At 52.0% G+C, this 10,453-nt stretch overlaps 1 non-coding gene across 1 annotated transcript; it reads left to right on the top strand.

Moving 5' to 3' along the window:
• The first annotated feature begins 271 nt into the window (after positions 1–271).
• On the top strand, positions 272–344 carry TRNAM-CAU (transfer RNA methionine (anticodon CAU)). The gene has a single exon. It is a non-coding gene; the product is annotated as a tRNA-Met (tRNA).
• The last annotated feature ends 10,109 nt before the right edge of the window (positions 345–10,453 follow it).

The raw sequence follows: 10,453 nt of genomic DNA, 5'->3' as shown, positions 1-10,453 counted from the left end.
GAAAAACACTGGTGGCTACAAATATAATGCACTCTTGTTTTTAACTCGAACAAGTGTTTATTGTGCAGTGCACTCATTTAAGTAGTGAATAACGTCTGAATTTTCTGAAATGGAGTTATTTCAAACATTATTAATAATAAAAAATAACATTGGCACCATTGACAAAAGCCATACAGTTGTTTTGTTCCTCAACATAAATACTGTGCAGGATATACAGCAGTTCACTGCATGATTTCAGTATTCAATAAAATACGGCGGCAGTTCTTGCAGAGCCTTCTTAGCGCAGTAGGCAGCGCGTCAGTCTCATAATCTGAAGGTCGTGAGTTCGAGCCTCACAGAGGGCACATGTTTTGTGTTTCTCATCTCTACTATGAAGCTTTTTTCTGTGTTTTATATTTATGAATATTCCAGTGGAGTGAATTTCTCTTTGCACCATTACATGTATTCGTGCGTTCTCCTGGTGATGAAGTCTGTGTAACTATGACTCCTAATTACCCGTTATTTCAATTCTACACATCGTAAAAGAGTCTCTAGACAGTTTAATACATTCCCCAAAGACGATGTTTTTCTACATTATTTAAAGAACAGGTGCTAATAACGATGTTTCAAAGCACACGTGGACGTGGCTGTTACCCTTCCCGTCTCTTCATGTGTGACATTCCCATGTTTGCTAATCTCTCTGACATTTCCATAGTTTACTGTGATATTTTTCTGGCACATTATCGCAAGCACTCATGGAGGCAATCTTAACGTTTCCATCCACTGCGAGCAGGAATTTGCCCCAGATGCAGTGCTTCAAATGGGCCAGCACTATCAGGCACCGAGTACCTGCACTTCTTTAATTGGAAATGAAAAGTGCCAGCACTTCTCCACACTGGTGGACTTCGTTAAGTGCTGAACTACCTCTAATTCCTTGTAGCAAACATACACTTCTATAGATCCATTAAATTAGGGCTGGGCATAACTCAGGTATGGGCTGTGGCATAATTACAAACAATTACACCAAGATTACCAAGATTAGTCTGATTACTTAAAATTTCACAGAGGCCTAAATAAAATCAGTGCCCAGGGGTATATGAACTGGCTCTCACTGGAGGAATTTCCCTAACAATTCACATAATTGTGACTAGCAGCTCACTTTGAGCTTTGTGACTTTTCATATTATTAGGATTCCCTTCCAACTATAATTCTCAGAAGTTCACCTTTGCCTGCCTAATATATTTTCCTGGTCCCTTCCCTGCAGTCCTCTTGATTGATAAAAATGTATAATGCGAAAAACAATAACCCGCAGGTATCAAGGCGCCTAACAATAACATCTAAAAAAGGAGACATGCATCCTTACACATAGGCTTGCAGGAAGAGGCGGGTTTTAAGGGCACTTCGGAATTTCTGTAGGGAGGGTAGGGACCTGAGATCCAGAGGGAGATCATTCCACCATTTAGGGGCCAGGGTGGAGAAGGCCCTGCCACCCCACTTGGCTCTTCGTATGCGGGGAACTGTCAGGAGCAGTTTCCTGGAGGAGCACAAGTCCCTTCCAGGAGTGTAGTGGGAGATGATGGAACCAACTCCTGTGTCGCTTTTCTTTGCAATGGCTCTATAGGTCATGCATAGGACTTTAAACCGTACTCGGTGCTCTACCGGTAGCCAATGCAGCGCTTTCCTGGCCAACGTGGCCGAGGAGCGTCTGGGGACATCCAGAACAAATCTGGCCGCGGCATTCTGGACTACCTGCAAGCGCTGCAGCAGGCTCCTGTTTAGCCCCGCGTACAGCGCATTACAGTAGTCCAGTCGTGAGCCGATAAGTGCGACAGCTATTTGCTTTCTGGATTGCTGAGAGAGATATTTCCTAATTCTTCGCAGGGTGTGGATTAAGCCCCAACAGGTGGAGATGGTTCTACTAACCTGTCTGCCCATATCCAGGGCAGGGTCTATCATCACCCCAAGATTCTTAGCAGATGTCGTGGGGGGAGGGCACTCTCCTAGCGAGTCAGGCCACCAGCTGGCTGACCAGATGTTCTCTTTCCCTCCAAACACCATCACATCAGTCTTCTCCCCATTCAGTTTGAGTGAATTCTGGATCATCCACTGACCAACCGCCTCCATGCAAGATCTAAAGTTGGAGGCAGTTGGTACATCTGAATGGGAAAGAGAGACGAGGATTTGGGTGTCATCTGCATAAGAAACTACCTCCATCCCGAAAGTTCTAATTAGTCTGGCTAGTGGGGTCACGTAGATGTTAAATAGGGTCGGACTAAGAGCCGACCCTTGCGGGACCCCACACAGCACAGGTCGGGATGGAGATAGGAACTCCCCCAGCTTGACTCTTTGTTCCCTTCCGTCAAGGAAGGAGGTCAGTAGATCTAGAGCTGCGTCCTTCACCCCCACTTCCCTCAGACGAGATGTAAGTACTGAGGGGGAGAGGGTATCAAAGGCCGCAGTTAGATCTAACAGGACCAGGAGGGTGGTCTGGCCCCCATCCACTTTCGTGCGGATCTTATCAAGCACAATAGTGAGGGCCGACTCAGTGCTGTATTCCCTCCTGAATCCGTGCTGGGAAAAGTCCAGACAGCCCGAGTCTTCCACGAAGGCAGCGAGATGCTTGTTTAGATGTGCCTCAAGCATCTTCGCAGGGGCTGGGAGCAGTGAGATCGGACGGAGGTTTTTTAGGACCTCCGGATCAAGGGAGGCCTTCTTTAGCAGGGGTTTCACTACTGCACTCTTCCACTCCGAGGGGAAGACACTGTCTCTCATAGCTAGATTCATGATTTCTAGCAGAGGCGGTAGGAAGGTTTCCCTACACTGCTTAATGATTTTCAGTGGGCAGATGTCTAGGGGGGAGCCAGATTTGGTCTTATTAAGCAAGGTCTCCAGATCTTGTAAGACCAGCGGGGGAAAGGAATCCAGGGTGCTCAGAAGGGAGATATCTGTGGTGGTCATGTTCATCTCAACCCGAGCAGAGGGCCCACTGATAGATGCTCTTTGTTCCTCAAGAGCCAGGTAGATATCCTGTATTTTGGTGTGAAAGAAGGAATCAATTTTATCACATAGATCTTGCGAGGGTACAACAGGGTCAGGAGTTTGTAGGTTGACTAAGGAGTCAACGATTCTGAAAAGCTCCTTCGGCGAGGAGAGCGAGGTTGTCATGGCCACAAAGTAATCTTGTTTGGCCTGCACAATCTCAGCCTTGTATTTCCTGACCAGGAGTTTGTGAGCTTCCTTGTTCTTGAGGTCCCAGCCTGAGTGCCAGAGCCTCTCCATCCTCCTCACTTCTTGCCTGAGGAGTCTGAGGGATTCAGATAACCATGGGGCAGATGGTCTTTTCCTGGCTCGGCGGCGGGTCTGTACTGGGGCCAGTTCATTCAAGGCCTCAGTAATAACCTGTTCAAAATGACCAACCGCGGCCTGAACACTGTCCATGCCAGTGGTAGAAAGACTGACAGCCCATGGCGCAAAGGAGTCATTGCTGATATTCCTAAAATTTCTGGCAGTTTCCACTGAGTGTTTCCCTATTTTACTTCCATCCATCCTATGGCATTCCAAGAGGAAAGGGACCGCAAGGTGATCGGACCAAGACAGATACACCGGATCCTTGATGGTCAAACAATGGTCATTAGAGAAAATACCATCTAGTGTGTTGCCCGCACGATGGGTAACCCCGCTAACTCGCTGCGCGAGTCCACAGGACGCCAAGGCCTCAATAAGACATGAAGTATCAGATAAATCATGCCGTTCTAAATGGTAATTAAAATCACCTAAAATGGAAAAATTTTCTCGACCAAAGTAGGGTTCCAAGGACTGGAGGAAATTGTGCGTGAAGTCGGTCCTCGGGCCAGAAGGTCGGTACAGCAGAATTCCATTGAAAAAAGGGCATTGCACTTCCTTTATGGTGAAATAGAAAGCTTGAAAGTTATCCGGAAAGTCGGGTATAGGTACTGTGTGGCATTGCAAGTGGTCTTTGAAGAGGATCGCTATACCCCCTCCCACTCGTCCCTGTCTGTCCAGTCTGGCCAGGCAGTACCCTTCCGGGACCGCTTCGATCAGATCAGGACCAGATGAGTCTTTAGCCCAAGTTTCAGTGATGAACACTAGGGCAGGCTTTCTGTCTAAGACCATCTCCCTAAACATTATCTTGTTTTTGACAAGGGAGCGGGCATTGATCAAAATGCCTTCTACTCCCACTGTCCTGGGTCTACAGACAGCGGGGTGGTCAGAGGAAAGGTGACGGGGAACAGGACTAACAGGCCCACGCGTGTGGTAGCAGCCACATCGTAAAGGGAAATGAAGTTCGTCAGGTTCATAGGAGTGCGAGCACCACAAACTTCGGGGTTTCAGGCGTAGCATCTCCTGGTGAGAATATCTACACGAGGAGGCAAAAGCTTCGTCTAAGTCCAGAGTCCAGCCGCCTAGCGCATCCTCAGCGTGGACGGGCGCAGACGGGCTGGACTCTGGCGTGACTCCGGCGTGGCTGCGACTTCCACGATGCGCGTACACGCTGCGCGTCATATCCAGCTAATTAAGTAGGGCTCTAGCGAGTCCACGTGTCGGCTCCAGCGAATGGCTGAGGAGTGCTTCTTAGACCCACCCAAGATGGCGCCCAAGGTAAACAGAGTGCGGGGACCGGGCCGCCCAAATGGCGGTGAATGCAGCAGAATTTTAAAGTGCAGGAGATGCGGTCCGGGTCTAAGGACACAGGTAGGGGTGACTATGAAATCTAGGCAAATCTAAACTAATTATTAAAACTGAGGTATAAGTGAATAAAATAAAAAAAACATAGACGACAAAACGGGGCTTGAACAGAGGTCTTCACACCCTAGAGCATGCCCTCGCGGCGTCTGTGGCTTTATTCCCAGGGGCTCATTAATGTCTCAACAAGTACTTGTAAATGAAAATGACCTGGAACTGCACCTTTGTTCATTTGGTGCATGTTGGAAAACAAGCATTGGTTGTGAGGCCTGCGCAAATATTGGGTCTATATTTGGCCTTCACTGGGAACCAAACACCCCATTGTAGCGCTTGACTCTCAGAGGGCAGCGTCGCAGAGCAGTCTGAGGCTTACTCAAGGGAGGTGGCGTGGGCTAGAAATCGCCATTTACAGGTACGCGGGAATAACACTCAATAATTGATTGTCCAGTCTGTACTTTTTTTTATAAAAAGGAAGAGTACATTTATTACACACACTACTAATACTATGCATCAATTTACAAATATACATAAGCAGTTGGAAATACTTCTTGACATTTCCACCCCTCCTGCGGGGACGGGTTTAGTACCACCACTCATATGTATGAACATCATCCTGCCCCTAAATGCAGTGGGTTGAAAATAACCTGGGGCGAGGGCCCTTCCCACTGGCTCTCCTTCTGGGCCTCTCATCTCCCTGCACAGAGGCCCAGGCTTCCTCTCACTAGCCCTGGACTCACTCCCTCAAAGGCCCAGCACAGAGTCACTGGGGCAATCAGGGGGTTCCTCCTTCCAACTGCCCATGGCACCAGGTTCCAGCACCAGTCTTCCTCAGCAAGACCACACCCCAAGGAGAGCTCCTCTTCCTGTGCAAGACCTTTTAAGAGAAATTGGAGGGGGCTGCCAGGAAGGCACTTCTGCCCTCTCTGCCCCTGATCCCTCCTTCCTGCACAGGCCTCTGGGATACTTCAAGATGGTGTCATCCAGGGATCTCATGCCACTTGGTCTCTGAAAAGCCCCCTTGCCTCCTTGCTGCCTTCATGGCCCAGAGCAGGGTTGGTGCCTGGCACCGGGTAACAACTGCTGATTGATACCCTCCAGCATTACCCCACCTTTCCCTCCTGGAGAGAAGACTATCACCCTTGGGAATGCTGCCTGCGAAGGGCTACGCCTCTGATGCTACAGCTTGGGGAGGAATCAATCAATCAATCAATCAGTCATTTGCAAAGTGCACTACATACCTGCGAGGGTCTCAAGGCACTAGGGGGAGGAGAGGGGGCGGGACTGATCGAACAGCCATGTCTTGAGCATCCTCCTGAAGGTCAGCAGGTCTTGGGTCTGTTGTAGGCTCAGTGGGAGGGTGGTCCATGTCTTGGCGGCAAGGTGGGAGAAGGATCTCTCGCCGGTGGTTGTTCTTCGGATGCGTGGGACGGTGGCGAGTGAGAGGTCGGCAGATCGTAGCTGAGGGTTGGGTATGTAGAAGGAGAGCCGTCTGTTGAGGTAGGCTGAGCCGGTCTTGTGGAGTGCCTTGTGTGCATGGATACAGAGCTTGAATGATATCCTCTTGCTGACGGGGAGCCAGTGCAGGTCCCTCAGGTGGGGGGTGATGTGACCGTGGCGTGGTACATCAAGGACATTAATTCAACCTGGCAGGGTCACACCCAGCCAGGCTCTGGCTATGAGCAGAGTCAGAGAAATATGACATTTCTGGATGACCTATAAGCAGTACAGACATGGCTTTGGACTCAGCAGAACAATTATTTTTACATAACTTACAGTGTACTTTGGTGCTTGTCTGGAGTTTGTAGGCCATAGTGAACTGAAACTACCCCATTCGGTCTCCGTCTTCATAGGAGAATAATAGAGTGTTCCTACAGTGTGTTTGTCCAGACGTGGGTCCCTTGCCCACTGGATTCAAGCTAGCCTGGCTGATAAGCCTGTAACCGGTCCCAGAATGCTTGTTTCGGTCAAAGAAAGACTTGGCAGTTTGAGCTAGACTGTTCCCATGAGGTACAGGGTCAAGACTGATTTGCATATAGCTGTGCCTGAACTGGGGTGGCGAAGTGAGCTAAAGAATGATGATGGATTCAACCCAGATCGGTTACGGGGGTGAGTGTCTGAAAAGTTTCAGCGCTCCGTCCATCATCTCCTTGTGTTTGCTTTGTTCGCCCTAAGTTGGCAGGGTATGCCTAGACGTGGGTCCCTTGCTCACTTTGCCACTGGATTCAAGCTAGCCTGGCTGATGAGGGCTGTAAGCCCAACACCGGTCCCAGGATGCTTGTCTCCGGTCTAGGGAAGACATGGCTTGCCAGTTCGGGCTGGATTGTTCCCATGAGGTACAGGGTAAAGACTAATTTGCATATAGCTGTGACTAAACTGGGGTGGTAAAATGAGCTAAAGAACGATGATGGTTTCAACCCAGATCTGTGACTGGGGTGAGTGTCGGAAAAGTTTCAGCGCTCCATCCATCATCTCCTTGTGTCCCTTCAGTAAAACAGTAAAGCACACTGACTATCCCTTACATGTGTCCCCCCACATTAACAAGCCTATTACATGTCACCACCCAACTCTGCATAATCCCTGCCACACCATCCTCTCTCTGCATGCTCTGGGGCAGCGCACAACAGGAATCTCCCCCACGCAGCCCTGCACAGGTGCACACATGTGTTCACACCTGTCCACATGCAACAAGTCCGGTGACCCTTACCCTGGCTGCAGCGCAGCAGCCTTATCTCACAAGGCGGACACCATTGAAATCCAAATGCAGTCCATTTTATCATGAGTTCACTGTGGGTGAGTCCCAATTTATGAGGCTCTCCCACAGTAAAAGCTCAGGTGTTCAAAAAGCGAAAAATCCAGGTGGCTCAGATGGTCAGAACCACCTTCTAAAAGTGCATTTCCTGGCTGTCTTCTTTTACGTGCAGCAGTTGAAGTGCTTAAAATGGTTTTAGAACTGTGATTCTGAGCGCCATGGGGAATGGGTCAAAGACGTTGCTAAAAAGAATGAATACATTCTGAAAGTATCTTTTTAGTTTTTTCACCTTCAGGTAACTGCAAATAAAACAGCACACAAACCTAACATGAAAAATAAATGCAAGTTATATTATTCGGTGGATCAGAGATGCTCTGAGGAAGGTGGGAAGCTATTAGAACTGTGAAGACGGTGCAGCAGCAGTGTGATCCAGGAGTGTGAGAGGCCCACTGAATTACATTAAAAAAGCAGAACAGGGGGGCGTGGCCAAGATGGCGTCGGAGTAGGACGCTTTTCCGTGCCTCTCCAGCGCCGATCCGACACAGCTACTTATAGCCTGGTGTCGCCGGCACAGATCGGCCCCCGGACTGTGGGCAGAGGTCCGTGAGGAGTGGCGGAGGGGTCCGGTGCAGCCGGCGGAGCGCAGCGCCGCACGTGAAGGCGGCAGAAGCGAGGAAGGGGTGAGGCCTTGGGATCACCGGCCTCGAGTGATCGGGAGGCCGGCCGGAAGTTCGGGCTACAGCGCCGGAGGAGGGAGCCCGCCCACCGCCCACCCGAGGGTCCCCCCAGACGCCGGCGGCTCGAGGCGCACCACGCAATCGGCGGAGGGGGCGCTATCTGCCAGAGGCCGCCGGTGGTGCTTCCCGGACAGGAGGTGAGGGGGGGCCTGTCTCTGTAGGAGCGTGGAGGCCCACGTGTACCGGCCCGGAGAGACGGTGGAGTCTCAGGGCGTATTCCGGACGCCACATGCTTCTGTACCACGGGGCGGGGCCCGACCGCGCTGACCTGGTGGGGGATAGTGGACCCAGTGACCAGGGAGAGTGCCGTGGAGAGAGGCAGGGGGAGCGCATCTGAAGGTCAGGAGGCGGTCTGGAAGTGGAGAGTGGCGGCGCCATTTTGCCTGGCTCTTCCGGTCGCATGGGTGCTTAGCGCTGACGCCTGGATAGCTGGAGATTGTGCTTCCCCGCTGCTCAGTTCTCATAGGGGCTTGCCATCGGCGACGGGGGACTCCTTGTTCCCTGGTGTCTGTGCGTTCCCGCCGATTGGAATCTCGGCGTCCAGGGATTTTCCAGGAGCCTCCGGCCTGAGGTAGCGTGGAGGACATCGAGTAGGGCTGCCCTACGGAGTCGGTCAACGCATCTCGAGCCCGGGACCCTGTACCGATTGGCCTTGGAAGTGACTGGGGGGCCGTCCGCCCCGACGAGGGCTGCCAGGAATTATGGCTAACCAGGTTCGCAAGGGGCGCGTGGTGAAGGACGGAGCGGCCAAATCTTCCCAGCAGCCGGCGTCCCCCGGTCCCAGTGGGTCGCCAAGAGTGTCCGATGATGAGGCCCCGGCTACCAAGGCATTTATGACCGAACTTTTTGCTTCCATCAAGGAGGATATCTCCGAATTGCGGGCGCAGCTGGCGTCTGACCTCCGGGAGGTGAGGAGAGATGTGGATGGGATTGGCGAGAGAGTGGCGACTCTAGAGGATCATGATTTGACCACGGCCAATGATATGCACTTGCTTCAGCAGGATGTCATCCGTCTCACGGAGCAGAATTTGGACTTGCAGGCGCACACGGAGGACCTAGAGAATCGTTCCCGCCGGAACAACATACGTATTAAAGCGGTGCCCTGGGACGGTGAGGCGGGAGACCTGCGAGGCTATGTACAGGAACTGTTTCTGAAGATCTTGGACGACGAGGATGTAAAGGATATCCAGATGGATAGAGTCCACCGCGTTGGTTTACCCAGGAGAGGGGGGGGACCGCCGCCGGACATCCTTGTCTGTGTCCATGACTTTGAGGTGAAGGAGCGAATCCTTCGTAAAGCCAGGGCCATTACTTCGCTGCAGTTCAGGGACCATCATCCTCAGCTTTTTCAGGACTTGGCGGCTTCTACGCTCCAAAAAACGAGGGATTTTCGGCCGGTGACTTCCTTTCTGCGGGAGCGCAGCATCGCATATTCTTGGGGTCATCCCTTCAGGATCATCTTCAGATGGCAGAATCGGTTGGTGCAGACGCGCTCCCTCCAGGAGGCAAAGGATCTCTTAGGCTTGGATGATGTTGCTCCATCCCAGGGGTCGAATGCATCCCCGTCTCGGCGGCGACGTCGATCCTCCTCTTGGCACAGAGTGGGGTCCTCACCAGTTCGGGGGCGCCCGGACCGCAATTCCAGCCTGCAGGAAAGGGGGAACGCAGTGGCTTCAGTAGTTTCAGCGACGCTGCCGGTGTCGCAGGCCAGTTCTGGAGCGGCGTGATGGAGAATCGAGTGGTGACGGATCGGCGCTGGAGGGGGCATGGACCCCCTGGTCTGGGTGAATGGATGTACTTTTGGAGAAGACTCCCCAGACCATGACCCTGGGAGGAACCGAAATGGTCTCCCTGCCCTGTCCCCGGAGTGGTCGGATCTCCGCGAACTTTGGACAGCTGAGACTGATGAGTATCATGTTCACTGTTTATGTTCCGTTTACAGTATTGATGTTCCTTTTTCTTTCGGGGGGGGGTGGACTGTTGGGGGGGCGGGGGTGGGTACTGCTGGTGGCGACTGGAGCGCGTTGTGGCACTTCTGGTGGGTCTGGAGGGGAGTGATGGTGGCGTGTACGGAACTGGCTGCAGTGGTGGAAGGATTACGGGAGGCGGATGGTCGGGCCGATGAGGCTTGGGAGGGGGCTTTGGGCCGTTGGTCACTGTTTCCTCTGCATGACGGGTGGATGACTGTGCGGGTGGGGCCCCCGGTGCTGTCTATGGAGTGTTCTGGTTTCTGGGATCGCCATGCCTGTTAGCATAGGGACATGGAACGTTAAGGGCCTGAACT

The sequence above is a fragment of the Lissotriton helveticus genome, chromosome 1_2 (genome assembly GCF_964261635.1).
Source record: "Lissotriton helveticus chromosome 1_2, aLisHel1.1, whole genome shotgun sequence".
NCBI classification, from domain to species: domain Eukaryota; kingdom Metazoa; phylum Chordata; class Amphibia; order Caudata; family Salamandridae; genus Lissotriton; species Lissotriton helveticus.
The sequence above is the reverse complement of the archived record's forward strand: the minus strand, read 5'-3'. Positions and strand labels throughout refer to the sequence as shown.